This window comes from Dermacentor albipictus, chromosome 7 (genome assembly GCF_038994185.2).
Source record: "Dermacentor albipictus isolate Rhodes 1998 colony chromosome 7, USDA_Dalb.pri_finalv2, whole genome shotgun sequence".
In the NCBI taxonomy this organism is placed as follows: Eukaryota; Metazoa; Arthropoda; class Arachnida; order Ixodida; family Ixodidae; genus Dermacentor; species Dermacentor albipictus.
Genome location: NC_091827.1, coordinates 95,100,961 through 95,125,738, shown reverse-complemented (window position 1 = coordinate 95,125,738; position 24,778 = coordinate 95,100,961). Strand labels below are relative to the sequence as shown.

The 24,778-nt window shown below is 46.4% G+C and overlaps 1 protein-coding gene across 4 annotated transcripts in view; it reads right to left on the bottom strand.

Moving 5' to 3' along the window:
• LOC135896986 (uncharacterized) overlaps positions 1–24,778 on the bottom strand; it is a 172,952-nt gene that overhangs the window by 77,433 nt on the left and 70,741 nt on the right. For 3 of the 4 annotated variants that reach the window (XM_070522531.1, XM_070522532.1, XM_070522529.1), the window contains exon 2: positions 9,020–9,144. The exons of the other annotated variant lie outside the window; for it this stretch is intronic. The gene's annotated coding sequence lies outside the window, so the exon portion shown is untranslated. The remainder of the gene's footprint in view (positions 1–9,019; positions 9,145–24,778) is intronic. 4 annotated transcript variants of the gene reach the window in all.

Genomic DNA, 24,778 nt, shown 5'->3' with positions numbered 1-24,778 from the left:
TGAGTCTAAGACAGAATACCTGAAAAATGCCTACTACATTTGCAAGATATTAGCTGCTATCAAGCACGTACCGAGGAAGCACATTTAAGCCACTAAAGACACATTATTAGGAAACCTTCAAAGCGCTCTGGATATAAGAAGCAACGTCAAGAAAATATATATTGGTGTAAGGTAACGAAATAGTGAAAGGCGTGTCGTATGTCTGGTCACCCAAATTTCACGTCACTTTCACGCGACGTGACCAATCAAATGGCATGATCCTTTAATGCTTTTTGTTCCGATAATTTCAGTGCATTCTCTGCAATACCTGTAAACGGTTATGTAATCTTGTTTTGGTGTAAATAGATGTATGGCAGAAATCTGCACAAATTTATTTACCTTGCTTGCCAGGGCCGTCCTCTTGCCAAAGAAATGTGTCGCGGGAGTAGCTCACAGGTGCTCATAATCGCAGGGAGCTGAAGACATGAGAGAACTGCACATGCCCTTCCAATATTTAAGTTTATGGACCATAAGTCGAACAGAATCGCTAATTCTTGTCCAACGGGAACGGTGTTCGAACCGATCTATGTGTCGCGGATTTGAAGTTGAACATGCAAGGGTAAGAAACAATTGAATCCCTTTAAACCGATTAGTCCATTATCAGCATAATTATAAACAATAAAAAATTTATGCGCACTGTTTCCCTAAATGGATCGGCATGGCTTGGCAACGGTTTCAAAAGGAAAGAAACCATTCTGTAGTAATTTGACGGTCACTTGCGTAGTTTCGCAGAAAATTTCATTTCAACGGGTGACGTCTCGTGTCGCATGCGGAAGCTCCCCGCTAAATAGAACCGTTATAAAAGCACCACAAAGATTGATCGCCGGGGCTCTGCTTCGACAGAAGCGCAGGAATAACCAGGCTTCGCGAATCATTGAAATTGAAAGTACTGTACAGTTAGCCCGATTTGTTTGTACGGACTTTCTGGATAGATTTATTAATGAACCTTTGTGCCTTGCAAGACAGGTCAGGACGTTCATAAGTGGCAGACGCATTTTCGCACTCCTCTAGTTTTCACTCCTAACACGACGACCCTGGCATTCGTCCTAATGTGAGTACCACCGTTCCCTTGCTCACACCACACTACCGGGATGTAAAATACCTAAGCCCTCTCACTGGTTTCAGCTCATTTTCCCCAAATTTGCATCTCTCCTTCCTGGGACCTTCATTAGAACATTGGCGATAAGTTGCCGAAATTGCATCAAGGCCACGGAGGTGGGGGTGGTGGTTAAAAACTTTTATTGCCCTCAGAAGAGAAGCACATGGAGGCACGCATATGGGCCAGTCTTTAAGAGCCCGGCCCTTAAACACTAGGTGGAATCCCTAGTACGGGATCCCAGTGGCGTCGGCCGCTGCCCGGGCGCGGTCGACCAAAGCCCTTTGGGTCACAGCAGCCGAGCAGGATCGCCTCCCAGTCCTCCCGACTGGGAGGCGATCCGACAATAGTTTTCCCGACAATAGCTGGGTCAGATGGGCAGGCCCACACCATGCGGAAGGTGTCCGAAGATTTCTCCGCACAGTGCGGACAACTGCCCGTGAAAGAACTATCAAAAGGCTTGAGTGCTGCCGGGCACAGCACAGTGTTCGTATAGAGACGGAGTAGAAGCCGCTCCTCCGTCTTAGATAGCGCGTTCGTCTCGAACGCCTGCCCACTGAAGATCCAGTGGCCCCACGTCTGGCCAGCCATCACCGTTGCTACCTTCAACACTGTGTTAGTTCCTTCAATGCATGCCTCCATAGCGTCCATGCCTCATTCTGTAGGTTGGATGCTTGTGAATCAGCGGAAGAACGCTATGTTCAACAAGCCTATAGCCACCACTTGCTTCACGCAGCGGCATCATGGCCACAAGCTGATCTTGGTACCGCAAGGACGCTTCGTGCTGACCACCCTGCTACCTTCCCAACTCATGTCGGCGGTATTCCTGCCGCTTCTCTCACTGACAACGAACACACGGAAACCCCATTCAGAATAAAAGAGCTCAAAAAGCTGGCTGTCTTTGTGCTAACAACAAACTCTGTATCCCTAAATTGACTGGCTCACTACTCTCATCATTCACGCCGTCTCACACGAAATCTTCATTTATCTGGCAGCCCCAGCCTATTGCTGCCGCAGAATTGCATGTGCAGTCGAAGCCCACATGACGTTAGTAGAAGTACTGGCCAAGCTGTATACCACGGATACCACGAAATTGTCGGTCCGAATGATGGGAAAGACGGCGACAACTGTGCAAAATTTTGACAGTAATATAATGCTATACACCGTGCGTTATTGCATGACACTGTATCATTGTAAGGTGCACTATGCCCACGCACACCAATGTACATTGTGGCTTGATCTCGGCTGCATGTCTGACAGTTGCCCCGACGCCATAGCATCTCCGCTGCCCCATTTACGTTGTTGCTGTGCCGGTGTGCAATGCCCCTCAGCCATGTGCCCCGAACTGCCCAACAGCAACGCCGCTCACCGAGCTACAGATCTAGCGTGCCGAAGTAAGCCGGATGGAAACAAAGCTGCTTATTATTTGCCCGACTCCGCCGTGCACCACGCCCTACACCACCATCGTTTTCACTAGCTGTGGCTGCTTCCAAATCCAGCATTCCTCAGCGCTGTTCGCTTAGCGACCATACAAGCAGGACTGCCTACTCATCTCGCTGACAATCCAAATCTGGATCCAAGAGAAGCCCCAAGCCGTGCAGCAAATAGCGACGTCTACCCTCTGGTGCGAACTCTGAGAATTACGGATCCGAGGCTCCTGTCGGAGGCCACAGAGCCTCAGCTTTGCGTAAGTTCGTCGGCCGCTTCGACCTCTCTTTCATTCCGTATGTATTCACAAGACCTATCTAGTACAAACAGTGCACCATCATCTTCGCCTAACCCTAACCTTGTCACGCCGATTTCACAGCCAGCCCCCATGGAGACACCAGAGCCTGCCGACGTGAATTCGCGTTAGTAGACTTGACGATTGAGACTTGATGCTTGGGGATTGAGCGACGCACGTAACCCGGCTTGAGCAGCACCTTGGCATTTTCACCGCATTACTCGAGCAACAGATTGTGGATCCGGCCTCTGCTTAGGACCGCCTTACACACCTTGAAGTCGCAATTCTTAAGCAGACAGACACTGTCGCTAAACTCGTAGCACGCCGATCGCAACGAGCATGCCACCTTCTTTAGCGGTTTGTGACTCAACTTCCTGCTGTCTGTTAAGCCGAAGTCGCAGTCATGGCAAAATTTAACGCACGGGTATCTACGACATCAAGTGCCTGTTTGGAACTCACGGTGTAGCAGCAGAATTGCCGTAGCTTCAGAAGCAAGCAAAGGACCCTCACACAGTATCCTCAAACACACATTTCTCCAGCAGACGTCAATATTCTTCAGGATACCCGCACACTTCTTAGCGACCTGGTTATGTAATACATGCTGCAATTAAAGATTACAATCAGGACCACTTCGTGGCTACTATATCCAGGCGTGTACATGCGGTGATCAATTTTACGTCGTACATAACGAATACATTCCACAAGTTCCGCTTCAATTTCTTCCCAGCAGCGCCCACAAGCACTACACATAACCATTCGCGCCTGATTAATGTATGTAGCCACCCCCAAGAACGCCACGCACGTTTCGACACATTGTTCCAAGCAACACAGTGTAAGGGTAGAGGCAGACTTATTGCGGGTGATTTTAATAACCATCATTCCACTTGCGCTTTCCTTATAACATACCTAAAGGTAGCAAGATCCACACTGATGTAACAGCGCCATATCAGTGTACTTATTGATCCACTGAAACCGACTCGCCTCGGCACAAGCTTTCGTTGGGTCACGTGCCCAGATCTTACCCTTTTACATGACTGCCGCTCCTGCACCAGGCACAACATTGAGGAGCACTTAGGTAGTGTCCACTCAATTATTGCTACCCAAATTTATGCCCGTGGGGACGACCGCCAGATCCAACTAACGGTCTGACCTGCCTTCCGCGCATGCTCTTGCATCACTGCTGAAGTCGATACGTTCACCGACTGCGTGCAGGCGCTGAAGACTAGGCTAGATGACATAACGATGACAACCTGACTACGAGATGTGAATTTTTCAGTTATGGCGTAATATAGCAACAGACTAAGGACGACGACATGAGGACAATGGAATGACGACGATAGCGTTACGACAGGTCTATGAAGACTACACGATGAAGAAGCAAGAAGGACGTCGAGGGAATGATCAAAACACATAGTGATGATGGTATGGGAACGGACACACGATAGCGTGTGCGTGACGACGGCGCAATGATGACGATGACATGACAATGGTGGCCTCATTGTGATTGAATGACGACAATATGATAACGATGGAATGAGGAACAAGGAACGAAGACGATTGATTGACGAAGGCGACGACGGTACGGAGAAAACGGGATGACAATCCCGAAGGGATCACGGTGGTGAAATGATAGCGTGGCGACGACATGAACGCAACGAGATGCTGACGAATGTATGATACTAATGGCGCTAACAATATCTAAATACTGAACCCAGTATGACGACAATGGTGCGACGAAGACGGCATGACGAGACTACGTTGGTGAAGCTGAAGTTACGATGATGGCACGACCAGCACGGCGTGAGACGACGGTGTGACTGATTGAGAGCGACAGATGAAGACGCCATTCGAAGGACAGCATAATAACAATTGGGTTATGGCAGTATGATTACAATACAGTAAAGAACAGAGATGGACATCGATGGATTAATGAAGGTTGTATGGTGACAACGGTATCATGGCAATCGCAAGGCGGTATAGAAGTGATGGTGATGACAAGACGGCAGCGCGACTAGGATAACATGACGAGACTCGTACGAGAAAACTGGTCATCCTCACTTCGAGTCTTGTTTAAGCCCACGTTATGAGCGGAGTTACTACAACGCGCTTCGATGAATTCAGGTGCAGCAAAAAGCAAAAGGGGTAGCTGCCAGTGGGGAAGTGTTTTCTCGACCCTCCTGAGGATCATCTGTCTCCGTCCCACGACGGTGTCCAGCAACGTACTGTAGCCGTGAACCCACTCTTCTTCCATTAATTGTATGGCGAGTTCTGTACTGTGAAATTTCTTGTGAACGAAACGTCAGCTACCCTTGCAGCACATATTAGCAACCTTAAAAGTAGTGGAAGATTATTATTCCACAATGCATGATGTCATTACCTCGGGCCTCAAGTGCTTACATGGTCAAGTTGGCCGCAGTGACGGATATTGCTGCTCCCTTGCACTTGCATGCGTTTGTTTGAAGAACATATTTTCAAAATTGAAATAAGTTTATGATATATGAAAATATTGGAGCCTGCTATGATGAGGCGTATAGTTGGGTATCTTCCGGATATCATTTGCTTCCAGAACAGTGTTAATATTATCTATAGGAAATTAAAGAGGAATGTTTAATAAAATGGACAAAACCTTAAAAAAACATGAAATTATAGCAATAAATTTATGGCACCTTGGGACCTTCCTGATGAACTCCAGAAGAGTGCAAACTTAGGCCAGTTGGTACATGCTGAAGCTAAATAAGGTAACCTTGCATTGGGCAGGATAAAAGGGACACACAGCGCTACTTCTAAAGTTTTTAAATTTTTTTTGTTCTAACTTTTGCGCTGATACTCTATCTGCGTGGTGAAGTCAGTGTTGCGAATTTAGGCGCGGCTTCAACACACGAGAAGAGGTATAATGCGATGAAAGGAATTCGACAGGTCATGAACAGGGCAGCGTGTAAAATTTACTGCAGATGTGAGGTTTATGCCTCAGGACCGAAGGAAAGCAACAGACGACCCGAATCAACACGGGATAGAACTGCGAACCATGACTTCACGTGCCACGGCGAGACGCCGTCTTTATTTCCTCTTCATGCGAGCGCCCCTTTCCATTTGCTAGGCGCCGCCCAAGGGAGGCTCCTAGAACGTCCTAGAGGGCGCTACAGAGTCATAGCCGGATGGCAGGGTTGTACATTGTAGGCAGGCCTTACAGAAAAGGCGCAGACCCGTTTCCGCAAAGCGTTTCGAAGTGGAGTGGCTGATGATAGAAGAGGCCTCATGAAAATAGCATCAGCTAAAAGCCTATGTATTACATTCCATACATTTGACGTAAGACGGCGCGCACTGTAAAAGCCAGCCCTACATTTAACAGTAATTCATCATTTTTTATGACGATTCGTCACCATACCGACAATAATTTTCTTTCACTTTTTAAATTACGCAAACCTAAGGCCGAGAAGTACTGCATAAAAAGTCAGAGGACACGTAAGCATTTCTTGTGACTTGTGAGTACAAAAGCATTAATGTCCAACTGAACGCCGCTGAACGGTACTTCGGATGACGAAGTCCTTGCCGCCAACCGAGCTCGTTGAGACGCATGGTCAACAACTACTATATAGCACAAATCTAATGTAGACGTACCGATGGAAACCTGAGTGATTTTGACGCCGTCGCTTTGATCACTGTGGACTCGTAAGTAGAAATTCCGTTGAAGTAGCATGATGTCATAAACTACACGGGCCTGCTATCTAGGAGGCGCTCGTTTAGCCGAGTGGGTAAGGCGCTCGAGTTCCGAGCGTCGGGTCGTAGGCTCGAGTCTCACTGGGGCCAAAGATTTTGCTTTTTGATTTATTCTGTCTTTCTTTAAATTAGATTACTTATAGGGACTACCAAAGCCCAGTTGGCACGTAGGCGAAAGCATGGACGGATAACACATGCTTCCGAGTGCGAGGCTGATGTGGTGTCGGGGCGATGCGCTTTCGCCTTAAGGAACACCTGGCGCGCCTTCGCGTCAACAGGCGTTCCCTTTCCACCCCCCTCCCCGCCCGCTCCTTCGTGGCGCATCTCCTGACTTGGTGTCCGACGAATTTAGGTGTGCTTTTTCGCTTCTCCATATGACATACGCCATCTTTTCCCCTAACGGGCCATTTTATGCTGTCGCATCAAAAGAATTTGCTGGTGATGATAACGTGATTCGATTGGCCGCCGCACGGAGTAGGTAGTGCTGTGCACCTTACATAATGACGACCTTCCGCAACTTTGGTGTTTACCCGCTATAAAAACGCTGCTGCCGGTCGATTTCTCCTCATTTACAGTAATATACTTTACAGCGCAGGCTCGCAGCCTGCGTCCAGATATCCACATGCCGGTGATTAGGGGTCGCGTACACTGCGCACCCTTTCCAACAAAGCTTCTTGTCACTTTGTGCAGGGTCTGGATGTCTCTGCCGGTCTCGCGTTGCCACTAAGTATGTCTATTCCTAAGTGATCATGAAGTTCAACATTACACTCTTTCAGCTTTTTTATGGGCTCGACCTAATGATAAAGCGCGGTCTTGATTACGAAGAGCTAATATCAAGAAAGAGAGTCTTTACGTCTAAGCGCCAAAGAAGTTATCACGTCGCTTGCAGTTAACTGCTGGCTCCACTTAATTGACCATGTCGACTAGTGCGCGAACACACAGCGGCGCATGGACGCACGCACAGCAGACACACGGGTGCATACATTTGTAAAAGAAAAGCGGACTCCCCTGATTCTTAGCTTGCGCCGGTCTAAAAATGAGGCTAACTACTGCAAAAAAAAAAGATTGCTTGGTAACGTAAGAAAAATACTATCTCAAAAATTTTAGTGTCAAATCTCACTAAATGGCGTGAAGTGCCTATACACTTTTATTAAATGTGAATGACAAAAGTGTCATATGGTGATTAGGCCAGCTCGACTTGTCTTTATCGCATTTCCAATTTGAGAGTCAGAAAAGCTGTGGTGTGAACAAGCCAGGCTCCTCACCATTTCGCACAGAGATCAACATAAACGCTGACAATATAAGCACATGTAGATTGCACTTGAACTTTGTGCTTTCACCTAATTTCGAAGGCCTAATCGACTTTTTAATGCGTTAGCATTCTTAGCGTACTCAAGACACTTTTCGGTAGTTATCTATCTGTCTATATTTTTATCAAGCCACCTTCCCGCCTACGTGGGTCTATGGGTAGTCCATTGTCGAATGAATAGCGCATAGGGAGTAGTGGTCAGGGAGCACGGTTTGAAACAAACCAACAGACAAACTTGGTTTACTGAGTATGTAGCTATGTGTACATAGCTTGGGGGCCACTCTTCAACGGACCTACTGCATGCGGGCATGCGTCCCTTTATGTATCGCTCTTTAGCGGATTCCACTCTTCGATGAACGTATTTGAAGGAAACTGGGGCAACTAGGTCATTGCTTTGGGGAATGCACCGATGGTCGGCGCAACCGAAGCCACTTCATACGTGTTCCTGAAGGGCAGCAAGCCGACGCTTCGCTTGCTGCGCCACAAATGGACTGTGCGTGCGTCACTTTTCGGTGAACTTCTCTCACGTCACAGCTTTAGTGAGCCGCTCTATTCATTCACTCGGTATGTACTGCTCTTCAATGAATATCTCCCTAACTTGCACACTTAGTATGTACCCCCAGGTGTGCGGCAATTGAGAGAATAGTTATCAGCCTTCGCAGGCACTGGTGCAACACGCTTCTCATCTCGAAGGCGCGCGCGGACTTCACGGCAGCACGTCTAGATGGCGCAGCGTGTCCAGAAATAGTGCGAGGGAGAAGCCCGGTGTTCGCATTACGCGTTTTTGAGCTTTTGCAAGCAAGGGCACGCTATGCATTTTGGTTGCCACGCGCTGGCTTCACGAAGGCTCCTCTACATGCCGCCTATTGTTCTTAGGAAAGCGCAAATAAGCAGCTTCGCCACAGTGCGCGCCGCAACCATAACTCTTTTCTACGGCAGCAATACGTTGGTCACTATATTGATTCATCGCTAAAACGCATTACCGTCGACACTCAACGTGGAATCCGTTCTACCACTTTTTTTAGTAATTGTAAGCTAAATTACTTTTTTTAACAGGTTCAAAGCTCGTAGCACATATTTTAAAATTATTGAGTGCCTTACTAATTGCAATGCTTACACGACTGCAGTGCCTCACCGAGTGGAACATCTCTTCGTAATAAGCTTGCTTGGCTCTAGTAGAGGTAATAGGCTGTTGGTGGTATGAGTCTTCAAAAAGCGCTATTTCAATGTTCCATTCCAATTGCTGGCTTGGCGTTGCCTCTAAAAAGAAAAAAAAAACATTGATGCAATATTTTCTCTCTCCACGGACAATGCTACCTTTTTGTACAAGGTAGTCCTTGATGAGAGTGAGCATGCGAGCGCGTGGCCTGTGCTCTGTGGTGGCTGCCCAGTGCGCCAGTCAGTGGTAGCGAGAGAAAGCGCGCCCGCTTTTGGCGTCATCTAGTGGTGGCCAGAATGACTAGTAATGACAGATTGGCAAACGCCTTCTAGACTCCCTCCCCCGCATGACTGTTGCACAAGGAGCGGCACCTGCAGCGCAGCCTCTGCTCCTAGCAAACCGCGCTCGGTACGCGAGGGCACTGGAAACATGGAAGTGCCCAGACGCGCCCAATAGTTTGGCTTTGGCGGTTGTTCGTCATTTACAAAAACTCTGTTTAGAAAGACTTCCAATGAATATTGGAAGATGTTTCCTTCAAACACAACATTGCCTCCTAAGCAAGGAAGAACCAGGCACCAGAAACAGACAGGGAGAGGCTACTACATGGTGACTAATGCCCGAGCGGTTGATTCGTGTCTTAATCAATTTCAATTCTGCGTACTCTGGTTCTTCTGTGATTCATCGCACCTACTTACGTCTTTCTCTACGAAGCCTTTAAAAAAAAACTTAAAAATTTCTAGTTACGCGAAACTTGCAGCCAAGAAAACCAAACGAAGAAATACGCGACCATAAATTGCCCGTGGCTTACGTCTGACTTTCTGAATAAAAGACCTTCTCATCTCTGAAAAAACTTCCAGGCAGGTTTAAAGTTGTGTGCTGATCTCCACATAATCCCTGGAAGCAAAGGTGTCCAGCATGGACTAGTAAGGCGCGCTCACCGAGTAGCCACACTCAGTGGTGCCCTGGAATAGGGGCGTCGACCCTGCGCAGATGAGGAAGAAGACCGTAAAGATGGCCGACCACATCTACCACCGCTGTCTCACCAACTGGAGCAAATAAAGTTTTTCCTCTTCCTCCTCCTCCTCCGTGGAGTAAACAGCACATGACCATAGGGCCATCTACGAAATAGTTATGAAGGCTTCTCGAGAAAGTTCGCTGCTATCTCCATGAGGTCCGTTTTGACGCCGTGTATTTGCCTCCCGCCAGTTTTAGAGGGGAACCGAGCGTTATGCAAGGCCACCGTATTGAAGAGCTATTGAAAGCAGAGTGGAGGAGAACTTGGCCATCTTATACTTCGAAGTCTCTAGTGCCAGATTCACGATAATTACACGAGTAGTGTAACACGATCACATTGCACCAGACAAAAAGGCTACCGGTCTTGTTCCCTGAGTGGCTTTTTGCAGTTTCTGCAGTGCGTCTGTGCAGAGAATAACAATAATAAGAACGTGGTATGTTGTTTAGAAGTAACCTCTCTTCTCGAAGAGCGGCTTTGCGGACTAGCAAGGACATAGCTCGCACTGGCAGTGACGGCCAACAGAACTTGGGCTTGAGACGAGACGAAACAGTTGCTTGTATTTTTGTAAATATGCTCATGGCAATTATGGAGCCATCACATTACTTCCCCTTCAGACTACGTGACGCTGCACTGCAAGAATTAATTAGCTACTTTATTTTTAGTAGATATATTCATAGAAGAAAAAAAAATACCTGACCTCTTGCCTTGTTTTCAACGCCAACAGAATTTATTTAGATGAAATCTTTCACTTCGCGTTAGGATTCAATACCTAGTGGCGTCTGCGTTTGCACGTATCCCTAGCGTCATCCTCCTGGGCAGGGAGTCGTAGAAAGCGGTCGTAGGGACCCGTTTGTTCTCAGCTGGTCCGACTCCTCCTTTATGGCATTCCACAGATGGCCGGCCTAGAGTCCGTGGAGGGCCCGGGCAGCTAGCGCTTGTTTCAAGGGACCCCACATGTTTTCAATAATGTTGAGTTCTGGATACTGGGGCTGCCACCTCAGAACGTTGCCACCAAGATCTTGAAGAAAGCTTGTGACTTTTCTAAATTTATGAAGGGAGGAGTCATCTTGCTGAGAGATGTGAACTCCTTCCGGGAAGGTCCCATCAGGAACGTGGGGCGCCATCACGATATCAACGATAGCGCAGTAGATGGAAGACATAAACTTGTCCTGGATGGACAAGTTTATGTCCATCCAGGACATTCCTAGTGGACCAAGAGTTTCTCTGGTTATAAAGCTTCATACGCCCACTCCTGAACCGCCACTTGGAGCTGCGCGCTGAAAGTATTCTGGCCAGTAAATGAAGAACAAAAGGGCGTTTTAACCTGCACTGACACCAAATCATTAGTCACTGACTTTGCAAGACCAACTTTCCTTGACGTCAACGATGTGTCAAGGGAAGCGCTTAACCGTGCGTACCCTTAACGGTGGTTGTTTTCTGGCTACCTTTGGCGCTTCTTTTGCCTGGTTTTCGTTCAGTTTACACAAGCAAACCTTTCCCCGTGGCAGTGACTTAGCTGCAAGCTAACGCCGTTGCTTAAGTCATCTTTGCTTATACCTTTAGGACACTACAATGTATACAATTTATAAAGTAAAGGTAATTATTTTGTAGGGCTTTCGCTAAGATTTCTCAAAGTGGCACAATACTTTTTTAACATGAAACGCCACTTACGGCTTTTTTCTGGGCGCCACACAATTTGACTTTAATCTCACCGGGTCATGAACTAGCTTTCATCGAAATACACGACGCGTTACCAATCGGCGGTTGTCCAGCTGTGGTGTTCCTTCGCAAACTGCACCCATCTAGCTTTGTACACGAAGAAGCGGTTTTCTCCAGGTGACGTGCTTTTTCAGACCTACTTCCACGAGGCGGCGCTTCACAGTCATCTTGCAGACGTTAAGAACTATTTGCTGCTTCATTTCTGGGACTCCGGTTTACGAGTTCAATGTCACTGCAGCCACGATGGCCCTGTCTTGGTGCTCCTTCATTGCTAGAGTCATAGACATGTGCGGAACGGCCTTTATGCAACGGTAATTCCTGAAGGGCTGGATTATCTTTTTTTTGTTTTCAGTGGTCTTCCTGCAAGTGAGGCAATAGCCCCCTGGCTCTAGCGTGGACGTTTAATTCAATAAATTTATCGCGTTGCTCCAGTGAAACACGTGCCATCTTGTAAACTTCCTGCCTATTCTCACGCGAAAAGAATCCGCGCACTCCAACGCGATGTCTTATCGCTACTCTTTTCGCTGGAGGACAAGGTGTACATGACCGCCAGTGTTCCTTGGAAACGTGTGCACAAAATAACGTTGATGTTTTATTTGAACACGATCGTTCCTAAGGGGCAAACAAGCTCACCAATCGCAATATTGCTTCTCTTATTTCGTGTTCATTTCCTCTATTTTACGTTATTGATAAAGTGTTCATTGAAAATTTCACAAAGATAAGGTAATCATTTAGTATTCAGTGTGTTATGCAGCAGCATGTAGTTCTCTATCATTATGGCCAAAGTGCAGTCATTTTGCATGACTTCCGAAGCAACCCATGTGGATTGACCGTTGAAGTATTTTCTATATCTGCAGACCAGTACGTTGTCGGCAACTGGCGTGCATCTATAAGACAACGTTGGGTCAAAAAGGAAATTATCTGCAGTATATATTAATTGCTAGCCATTCTTAAAACCCATGCCAAAGTTTCACTTGGGTGCATTGCTCTCTCCAATGTCGCTCTGAATCAGGTGAGGTTAAGTGACGCTACGCAGTGAAACGGAGTGCCAGAGTTGCGTGCTGAAAGAAAGTGTGCAGAAACTCCACTGGATTTGTTTAGGTGTGCATATGCATACCCCCTAATTTTAGTTGGCCCGCGCATAAATTTAAGTTGTCCTGCCCTCAAATTTCCAGCTGGCCGACCCCCAAATGGTCGTTGGGTCACCTCCGAACTTACAAGTTTTCCAGCCCCCAAAGTTCAAGTTGACGCACCCCAAAATTTCATTTGACCAACTCCCCATTTTCAAGTTGGCCACAGGCGACGCGCCCGCCATGTTCGCTTTCATAAAAAACCACCACACTAGGTTGTACACAGGTAATGTATACGTTTGCAATGACATCAGGAAGCCGCTACATGCGTATGTCTTGACAACTGCTCCAAAGACAACACAGCCATATAAATTCTAGCCACAAATACTTGCAGAGAGAGAGAGAGAGAGAAAGGCTAAGGAAAGACAAGGAGGTTAAACAGAGATTATTTCTGGTTGGCTACCCTGTACTTGGGGAGGGGCATAGGCTTGCGATAGGTGGGAGAGAGAAAAAAAGTAAAAAAATTCGAACAACACACACACGTACGTACGCATGATACACACGAACTGCTTCTGTCTGTGGGCACTGTCACGCAGTCTGCGAATGCGTTCCTAGTGTTACGCAGTGTAACCATCGAATCCTTCGTCCCACACTGTACACGCACACTTTGTCAGAAAGTACCGTGTCTTTTAAGTAGTTTTAAGCGGATTGCGCTGACGTACACGCAGGTCAGTTTTCAAGGATGTTGTATTCTGTTAATGGGCGCTTGTCCAGTTTGTTTAGCGTGGTTGAGAGGACTGCGATTTGCGGGTTGAAGCGAGGGAACTCACAAAGAAGGTGCGCGATTGTATCATTGCACCCGCAGAAATCACAAGGCAGGCTGTTGGCCATTTCGATAAGAATTTGGAAATACGCATTTGGAAATGCGACTCAAACCCATAGACGCACTAGAAGGGTGAAGCGGAAGGTTGGGCGGAATACGGAAATGTAAATTAGGATCCAGAGTATGAAGGCATGCACGTGTGAACTCATTGAGCTAATGTGAGGTCACGCGAAAGTGCGGAATGTTTTTCTGCTGCGTCGGCTTTCGAAAGAAGAATGGCAATGCAGTTGACGCACTCATGGGCAGATGGGGAAGCTGCGTCTGCTCGATCATTGCCACGTATGCCAACAGTGACTACGCAGCCCCTGATATATTGCATCGTGTCCTTCGTCAACTATGCGACGGTGGACTTCTCTGATCTCTTCGACGAGCTGCTCATGTGATCCACACTCTGTAGGGCTGCCTTGGAATTAGAGAGTATGGATAATGCATAGGCTGGTTCCTCCTGACGGAAATGAAGAGCCGCACGCAGGGCTACCAGTTCAGCAGCTGTCGTTGATGATATATGTGACGCTTTTTGCTGTACTTTGACGGATCTTTTTGGTATCACCACAGCGGCAGCTGAACTTGCAGGTGTGACTGAGTCATCGATGTAAACGTGTACGCGGCCACTGTGCACAATATGTAACAATCATAATGTGGCCTCCTTTAGGGCAAACGACGGCATGTTAGCTTTATTCGTTATTCCTGGGATGGTGAGGCGTATTTCAGATTTGTGCACGCACCGTAAAGGTGAGGATGGTCTTGCTGCAGGCATGTAGTTCAATAGCAACGAGGTACGATTGGGAAGAATTATACGACTGAAAATTGTGTGTGGCCGTTCGGCGGGTAAAGCGGCGAGTTGGTGAGAAGGCAGTCTGGCTACAAGCCGAATATGCACCCTGAGAGCGTTGCTTGCCATGTACATTGATATTGGGTAATCTTCAGCTATAACAATCGTCACCGCTGTGGATGCACACTTCGGAAGACCGAGACACGTCCTTAGGACTTGAGCTTGTAGTCCCTGCACTATGTGGAGGTTTGTTTTACAGGTTTTATTCAGCACAGGAAGGCGCATACCGAGGAACAAGGCGATATAAAGCTGCAGCATTGACCGCACCGATGCGGGCCACGAGTTTCCACGGAGAAATTTCAGGAGATGTATTAATGTCACTAACCTCTTTATGTATGAAATGTGCGTGCTCCATGATAGGTAGCGTTCGATAATTACCCCTAAAAAGCGGTGTTTCCTTGGGTTTGCAATTTCGTGCGCATTGACACTTACAGAGTAACGCTTCATTGCCTTCCGAGTTATTGTAACAAGGCAGCATTTCTCTGAAGACAGCTCTAAGGTCTGTTTGCGCACGTACAGTGATGTTAACGTAGCTGCCTTTTGTAGCCGTGTACCTGCATTCGTGTTACAGCAGACGCGCAAATGCAGGTGTCGTCAGCATAGATTGATGCTTCAACTGTGTTCGGCAAGCATCTCACTAGGCCAACGAGCGCTAGGTTGAACGAGCGCTAGGCTCAACACCCCGCCTTGCGGTATTCCACGTAATGCTTGGTCTTTAGTCGTGGTGCCATCCTCGATCATCACGAAGAAATGCCTGTTGGTCAAATAACTGCACAGCCACTGAAAAGTGCGGCCACCAATTCCCGCTTCAGTTATAGCCTCCATAATGGCACAATGCGCTAACATTATCATAGGTGCCTTTTATGCCGCAGTGAGTCGTTTCATACGTTTTTGACCTTGAAGAAACGTCACCAAATCGATGACATTATCTATGGATTAGCGCTCACGCCGGAAGCGGGCCATATCATCGGGGTACACGTAATTTTCCAGTTACCATTCTAGGCGCGTCAAAATCATTATTTCCATTATTTTCCCTATGCAATTGGCCAGAACGATGGGGCGGTACGATGACAAATCTAACGGTGATTTACCAGGTTTCAGAATTGCAACCAAGTGGCTGAATTTCCATTGTCGTGGAACCAAGCCATTGTGCCAAGACTCATTGTGTTGGCTTAGCAGCATGAGTCGTGCTTTCTGCCCAATATTGGCGAGCGCTGATAGGTAACGTCATCCAGCCGAGGTGACGAAGAGCAGTTGCAAGTCGCCTGTGCCACTTCAAGCTCCTCCACCTAAAACATTACACCCATGCGGGAATCCCGAGCGACAAGAGTGACACGTCGTAAGTGTAAGTGTACGTTGGGGCTGGAAGCTGGCAAGTCGAGCAATATTCTTTAGCAATGTCAATTTCTCTGCCGCATTAGTGCAAAGCGAGAGATTCGAATGGAACACGCTGTTGCGGTGGTACACGAAGTCCACGCACGGTTCTCCATAACTGAGATAAGCGCTGACGTGGCTCGAATGACTCATAGAAACGTTTCCCCCTTTGAGATTGTTGTGCATCAATGCGGCTTTGAATCTTTTTTTTCCATCCACCTTGCCTCTTTGAGATCATGGATGGATTTAGTTCTCCTGGATCTTCTTTCAGCCCGCTGGTGAATCGCTCGTAGTCGCCGCAGTTCGGCATCAAATTCTTCATATTTCGGGAAAGGCTGAAATCAGCACGTAGCCTCCTCCACGGCTTTTTTGAATTTCGTGCTCCAGATTAGAATGGTACCCTTGATGACATACTTTCTCCATGTGTGACCGAAACGGCGACCAGTCAATTTGCCGGAGGGCCGTGGAGGAGTAGTCGAATAGTGCCTTGGTATTCGTATTTGGTAATATGGTCGCTTCCATGTGATTTGATGTCTGGGATCCATTGCACGTTTCTTTGTAGACGCCGAGAAACCAAGGTCAAGTCTAGGCAGCTGCTGCATGTAAGCCCCCGTAAAAATATCGGACTACCTTCTTTGAGGCAGTAAAGGTTATGATGTGTGGCAAAGGAGGCTAGCCTCCTTATCCTGGTGGTCCATCTTCAAGCTCACCCAAAGCCGCTAGTGAGCATTACAATTTCCGGTGAGAATAGTAGTGCCGCCCTTCGCTGATAGCTGGTCACGCTGTCGTTTAGAGTGGAAGCAACTTTAAGGAACATTGTAAACAGCAAAGAGAGTGAACTTAAGCTTCTTCATTTTGACAATTAACTAAACGTACTGGTTGTCGTCGTGGAGTGGGAGTGGGTGCAAGACACATGTCAGATCACATCTAATTTATACAATGACCTTGCTCACATCACCACAGGTAGTGGACATGAATGCCTCATAACCAGAAATGCGTATGATATTCCGCACATTCGCTGCGCAAATTACGAATAGGGGAAAACGGTTTTCGAAGACAAAGTGTCTAAAATCTGAAATTCTCAATTTCAGGCCTCGGGCGTTCCACTGCAGTAGAGATAATTTCTTTACTTCCTCGTGGAAGAGCAGCGAGGGGCAGGCCATGGTACTATGCGGATGCTTTCAAGTATCATCCAGTACTTACAGTGCGCTACGAGCAGCCGGAGTGTTCATGTTTGTGAGTAGTAGACGCATGACATTCGTGAGCGACTTGAGCGCCGCAATTACTTGTGAATCCTTGTCTCGCATTGGTTCAACTGGAGCGGCATTGGACTTTAAGTGGCGAGTCATGTGCTGTGGCCCTGGTGCATGGCATGTCTTCGGCAGTGGTGTCCACACCTCACTTGATGAAGCATGAATAGCGTGGCCGCTTTTTTACGTTGACATTAGTGCTCTTACTGGAGCCAGATGCTACAGGAGGCGGCGTTGCCGTACGAGACATCTCCCTCGAGCAGGAAGAGGATTTCGTAGACTTTTGTCTCCGGGAGCGACGTCGCCTTATGGCAGCAGAATCATCTCTGTGTGATGGTCCCTCTCTGGCCATTTTTTTCAAGGCTTTCTGCTCGTTCTTTAGACGTGGGCAGTCTTTTCAGGATACAGCGTGCGAGCCTTGACAATTTGGGCACTTGAGCTCTGTAGCACGGCAAGCGTCAGTGCCGTGCTTTTCGGAACAGCGTGGGCATACCGTTGTATTTCGGCAAACACTCGCGTGTCCAATTCGTTGACACCTTCTGCAATGAAATGGTTTGGGTACGAAAGGCCATACCACATGCCGAGAGTGGTAGAAAATCACCTTTAAACACAAGCCTTAGGGCACATTCACACCGGCGACTTGAGGAGGTCGCGCAACCGTTTGCGACTCGCAATCAAAAAGCGACCGAAGGCGACTGATGTTCACACCGGCAAGCCCGGCTGAGCGCGACCCGCAAGTCGCAATCCCGGAGATTATCGTTCTCAGCCAGAACTCTCAGAATCTACGCGGAATTTGAATGCGACGCCGGAGGAGGCCGGATGTAGACACACGAAAGATCACTTCCGGTGCGCCGCTGATTGGTTTATCAGTTTTGCGACCACGTTCGCGCGACTCGAAAATCGCGCAGAGAGCGACTCGCCCAGAATGGTCGCTTTTCGAGAAAGGCGACCATTTGCGACCATTTGCGACAGGTCGCAAAGCGACCAACTTGGTCGCGCGACCTCCTCAAGTCGCCGGTGTGAATGTGCCCTTACACAGGTTGACTTACCCATGCGCAGAGCTTGCAGTAAAGCAACACCAGGTGCCGCAGGTTTGTTTAAAATTTGCAGGTCTCTGTCGCTGATCGATATGTCAATATCATAAACAACAGCCCCCGTGGTTTTGTTCTCCCGCGGAATGAGGTAGTGGACAATGATGTTGACCGGGGGCTTTACTGCCATCAAAGCATTGACTGCACTTTGATTGTGGACATCAATAGCTAGGACATTGTCTCGGTCGTTAATGCTGATGTCCTTGATTTCTGCCTTCAGAGAAACGGAAATCGCATGTCAGTTAAGGCCGTTGAGGTTGTCGGCAGGTGTGTCTGGCATAAAAAGAATTGTGTGTGCCGATGACCTTCACTGTGGCATGACAGTTGACTTACTCGACGATGACCATCTGCTGATATTTCTTCTCTTCGCCTTCCGGTGTTCCACTCTTTCAAAGCCTACGTCATCTGAGGCATCATCGCTTGAGCAGGGATACAATCAGAGTCATCGCTGTCGGCTTAATTTTGAGAGCTATTTCTCTTCCTCGGGCCGGTTCCAACCAGAGTAGTCGCGTCGCGTCGGTATTCTGCCGTCTCCACATTCATTGCCATGGCAATGGAAGCGGCGTCTCCCAGTAAAACTAGGGAAAAAGCTGAAAATACTGCAGCGCGAAGGCACAGTGGCCTCCACAAGAATCACTTCGTCCTTGTCTGAAACGCTTATGAGTTATTTGCATTTAAATGCAAATACCTCATATACTTTTGAGCAAGTACCCAGCCACAAGCACGTGCATGGCACATGGGCAGCTGTGCTCACTTTTTAATGGCGGCGTGTGCTTAGTGTTCGATTGATCAGTCGTGCCACGAATACTATTGTTCTGGTGGTGCCATAAGCGCACTGGTCATTAAAAGGCAGTGACGCAGCGACAGTTGTGAGCAGCAGCGGCGCGTTTATTACGTCCACAGTCATTCACCGGGTAATTACATTGCAACCGCTTGACAACGGAGGGTGGAATTTATACGCAATACAATTAGGCATTTTCTCATAAAAACACGAAGAACGTTGCAACGCATCAGAAAATCTTGACTTCCGATGGGGCTATGGTTAGGTGTCTTGAATAAAAGTGTACTCATCAGCAATGTGCTCTTTTTCCGCAGTCAACAACCCGTTGAAAGACTGCAGTCACTTTCGCAAAATTAACTTTGCAAATGCATGTTGTTCTCTAAAAGAAATAATCTGGCGGAAGCACAAGCCAATTTGCATATATCGGGTGTTTCTCTTTATGCGTAACAATTACAAAAACTGCCTTCTCATTGTCCAATCCAACTTTTTTGGCAACATGGTTAGGCGGGCAGAAGCCTGAAAAGAAATTTCAGCGAAAATTTCACAAAATGCAAAAAAAACTGTAAGTCACTTTCAATTTTGTCGTTTATCACGCATGATTTAATATCCGTACTGAAGCCAAGGAGTCCTCAGGAGATAGAGAAGCTGTGGTGTCAAAAAGTCGGTTTCGTCACCATTTCGCATTCTGATAAACATGAACGCTAGTACTATAAGCACTTGCAAATTGCGCTTGAAGTTTGTGCTTTCACCTGAATACGAAAGTCCTAAATTGACTTTTTAATGCGTTAGCATTCTGAGTGTGCTTCACAGAATATTCGATGGTTAGCTACCTATCATCTATGTTTATATCTAACCATCTTCCCACCTTCCTTGGATGCCTGCTTAGAGACATCCCAAGTCTAGCAGCACTTCCCACGTAAGCGCCACTGAATTGTGCGACAAAATGCTTAGCTTTCTATTTAAAAAGTCTGTCTGAAAGAGTTTGGGATGATCTTTACTTGAGCGACCAAGGCAATTTCAAGCAGACCTTCGTGATGGATATCTGCAAAGTTGTGGTAGTCTTAGGATTTCTCCAAAGCATGGCTGATTTCACACTCTTATGAAATGTACATCTTTTGGGGCTTATTTTGTCCAACAATATGCACCATATGTCTTTTGCCCGCATTTATTTTTTTACCGTTACGAGCCGTGCACTTCCAAGTCATAAACGGCTTGCGCGTAATGAACGTGACACAGCATTCTCGAAAGGAAAGTAGCGAGCGCCGAGTTTTAAAGAACGGAAACGCAAGCAAGCTAGGTGACGATTACTGTTGTGGGATAAATATACGCGCCAAAGGGTGCAACCGCTTTAAGAGTGCACCGAAGTCAGTTTCAAGTTGGCAATTACAAAATTTTCGCACAATTTTGTATGTAAGTTTGTAATAAGCACGATTTAGTTATTTAGCGACTACGCCACTGAAATTTCCGCGATTGCTGGTATGCCGCTGGCGACGTAGTCGATCAGCGAGAAAAGTAGACACCTTGATAATGCAATCATTTAGTGTTCCGCATAAAAAACATGGTGTTTTAGTAAGTCGGCTTTGCCGCTCTGACTGCTTGCAGTTCTTGACTACTGCTCCGCCAGTGTCCTTGATATAGATATCTTTGGAACCTAAAACCTCCAGTAAAATGTTTGCCTCTGACTAATCCATTGTCTCTCGAAAACCACTTGTCGCCGCCTAGCGCTCCATTGTGGTGCTATTGTTTGCGCCAGTAGATGGAATATTCCACGCTCGCATTGGCTCCGCTTTTACCCGTAGCGCTTCCATACTGCACCGCTTACTAGCATTCTCCTAAACCTTAGCAGCCTGAAACCAATACCTTGGAAAATCTCACACGCAGTCTCCCGAAGTATCATTTACAGTAAACCTGGATGTTCCTGTTGTTTTCAAGTAACCTTAACACTACTCAAACAGACATGGTGTAAAACGTGCATTCCACCTATTACTGCTAATTAAAATTATTTTCCTAAAACACAGACTGAATGAGACCACGCGGTTGCGGTTGCAAAACAAAGCAACGGTTATCGTCATTTCTTTCCCTCAAAATGTTTTTAACCATAATCCCGCGAGTCAATTTAAGCTATGCAGCATTCGAATAGAGCAAATCGCGGAACTGACCTAGATTGAGGAAACAGAACAATCGACACTTTCCAAAGATAATGGTGCACATCCATTAGAAATGCTGTTACCAAACCAAAAACCACTAATTAGGAGAGATTGTTCTTATTCAACCGCCTCGGCTTTATCCCCACCAAACCGCAGCAGGAGGCCAAGGTATGGCATGTTTACACTCTGCAAAAAGAAAACATTGAACGAGAATAAAGCATTTGTTCTTCTTCAGGGGGCGAAGTGGAGGAGCACTCCAATACGTAGAGAACAGTTTTTGTCAAGTCATCGTATGCGCGCTTCCTCTCCTGCAATACCGCGATACGCGGAAGCAATCATGATGCTGGACAACAATTTTTTGTTGGACAGTTTTCGGGCAGGTTACTTAGGCATAATGCGTGCAGGAAAAGGACTTAAGAGCAGGAAAAAGGAAGCACACATCACTCGCAGAAAACTGCGTATGGGTCGCTTCTTGTCTTCATGTGTCCCCGTATCTGCGTGCGATATGCCTAAGACCATCACGAATTAACGTTCAGCCCATTTCGTCCCACTTGCAGCACCATGGACATACAGAATTTTCACATTGGCCCTTCGTCGTTTACCTAGCAGCAGTAGGAAGCGACAAAAATGCTCGACAATTAAGATACTCCCTAATGCAAAATTTAGGCGCAGCTGTATACGTCTTTTCATTTCGCTATGTATTGAGGCAAATAATTTGAGACTGCAATTGCCGCACCGACTTGCAGTGGGCCAGTGTCGCCAGCGTTTTATTTATTTATTTATTTATTTAGTACCTGCATCGCCTTAGAAGGCATTACAGCAGGGGGGTATATACATATCTACATCAGTTGACACTCATTTCAACACACAAAGCGCGGTAAAACGTTTCATTACATTGTATACCAACAATATTTGACGGGAGAGCATTCCACTCCCTCGTGGCCCTCTAAAAAAATTCATAACGCAAGGTGTCACCCTTAAAAGGAAATTCATAGAGTTTCAAGGCATGGTCTCTTCTACGGGAAATGTACGATGGTAATTTAATATATTTGTTCCTGTCGATGCCTATTTTAGAATAGTAAATACTGTGAAAAAATTTGAGTCTGAGGCACTTTCTTCTATCCTTTAGATCTTGCCAATTAAGTCTGCGCTTGCCTTCGATAATACTGAAGTCTTTGTCGTAACTACCAAGAACGAATCGAACCGCCCTATTCTGAATTTTTTCCAGTGAATCGACTAACTGACACGTATAAGGATCCCAGCAAATGCAAGCGTACTCAAGTACCGAACGTACGTGAGTAAAATACAGCTGTTCTTTCAATTTACTAGGTAATTGGCCAAAATTTCGACGGAGGAAGCCCAACTTTCGTGCCGCCTTCTTTCTTAACTCCTGTACATGCCTGTTCCACCTTAAATCCGAGGTAAACCAAACTCCCAAGTATTTACATTCCGTAACCCTGCTTAAAGTAACGCTATTTAATTTGTACTCGTATGTCTTGTGTGAATGTTTCCTTGTAAAGGTGATGTTTAAACATTTTGAAACGTTAAGCGACATTTCCCATTTCGCACACCAAGTTGAAAGTTTGTCTAAATCACTCTGAAGTGCATAAAAATCGGAATCACTATCAATAACCCTATATACTACGCAGTCGTCTGCAAACATCCTGAAAGATGACATAATACCACTAGTGATATCATTTATATATAATAAAAACAAGAGGGGCCCCAACACAGAGCCTTGGGGTACTCCAGAGGTCACTGCAGCAAGATCAGAGGAGATGCCATTGAGAACCACAGACTGTTGTCTATGTGAAAGATATTCAGATATCCATGCAATTACCTTTTTGTGCAACTTGTATGCGTGTAATTTGCTAATAAGTAGGTCGTGAGCAACAACGTCAAATGCTTTTCGAAAATCTAGAAAGATGCAATCAATTATCTGCCTTTTGTCTATTGCTTGAGCCAAATCGTGAGTGAACTCAACAAGCTGCGTAGTACAAGAAAAACCCTGCCGAAATCCATGTTGGTTTGCACTTAATAGATTATTTTTATCTAGATGTGACATAATACAACTATATATAACGTGTTCCATTAGTTTACATGTAATACTAGTCAAAGACACCGGTCTGTAGTTCTCAATGCAGTTTTTGGGCCCACTTTTGTGTACAGGCACGACATTTGCCATTTTCCAGTCGGTAGGTACGGCACCCATGTCTAAACATTTTTGGAAAAGACGGCGGAAATACATGCACAACGATTCACAACAACTACTAAGCATTGCTGCTGCTATATTGTCTGGTCCATTCGCCTTTCTGGGAGAAACATTTTCTAAGAGCTTGCGTACACCTTCCAAAGCAAACTCAACTTCGGGCATTTCTTCATTGCATAGCGGAAAATCGAGACTTACAACCCGAAACTGGCGATTACTTAACACAGAAGAAAAATAACTACCAAATGCTTCAACTTTGCGCTTGTCATCATCAAGTACCGTGCCTAGGTATTCAAGAGGAGGGACGGAATTGTCGTTCTGTCCACTATGCCGAATATACTTCCAAAATTCTTTGGGATCTTCTACCAACCGTTCCCCAAGACGAGCAAAATAAGATTCCTTAGCCGATTTGGCTGAATTCTCAAAATCAAGCTTTAACCTCTTTAGTTTGGATAAGTCTTCCTGGGACCTGCGTTTTTTATACCTTAAGTATACCCTCCGCACCCTGCGCAGCAAGATGCGCTGTTCCTGCCGAAACCACGGTTTATCTTTGACACGTTTAGATGAAAGCATCCGAGCTGGAACAAACTTATCTCGAAGATAGAAGAGTTTTTCTTTAAAGCTTTCCCACAGCTGTTCAACGCTCAAATCATCCGCCAATGTGTCAAACGTTGGGAAGTACAAATCTAACCACTGATTTATAGAACAGTAATCAGCCTTACTATACAAGAACACTTTTCTAGGCGGTTTTTTCACTACTGGCACATTTGTAACACTAACGTCAGCAATAAAAATATTATGGTCGCTCAATCCAGGTAGTGCATGAACGTCTGATACAATACCAGACCAATTACACAATAGCAAGTCCAAGACATGGCCAGTACCATCATCACGTGACGCACTGAGGACATATTGTTCAAATGCATGAGTGTCCATTAGATCAAAAAACGAGGAGTACAAACAACCACTAACAGAGTTCCTGGGAACTGCACATGACCAGTCAATTTCAGGTAGGTTAAAGTCCCCTCCGATCAAAACACGGTCATTTTTCAAACACTCCAAAAACTCAGAAAGTTTGATGAACTGCTCATACGACGCGCTTGGTGGACGGTAGTAGGAGCCGAACACCATGCTTTTTCCATTTACGAGCCGAATCTTACAAAAAACTGCTTCGATATCAAGTAAGGGGCTTGCCACATGAACGCAATGTATTCTACTATTTACAAGAATAACGACACCTCCACCATGATAATTTCTATCACGCCTAAAACACTGGTAGCTTGCCGGAAAAATTTCAGAATCTAAAACCGAAGAATCCAGCCATGACTCGGTGCCCAACACTACCGTGGGCTGTAGGGTACGTA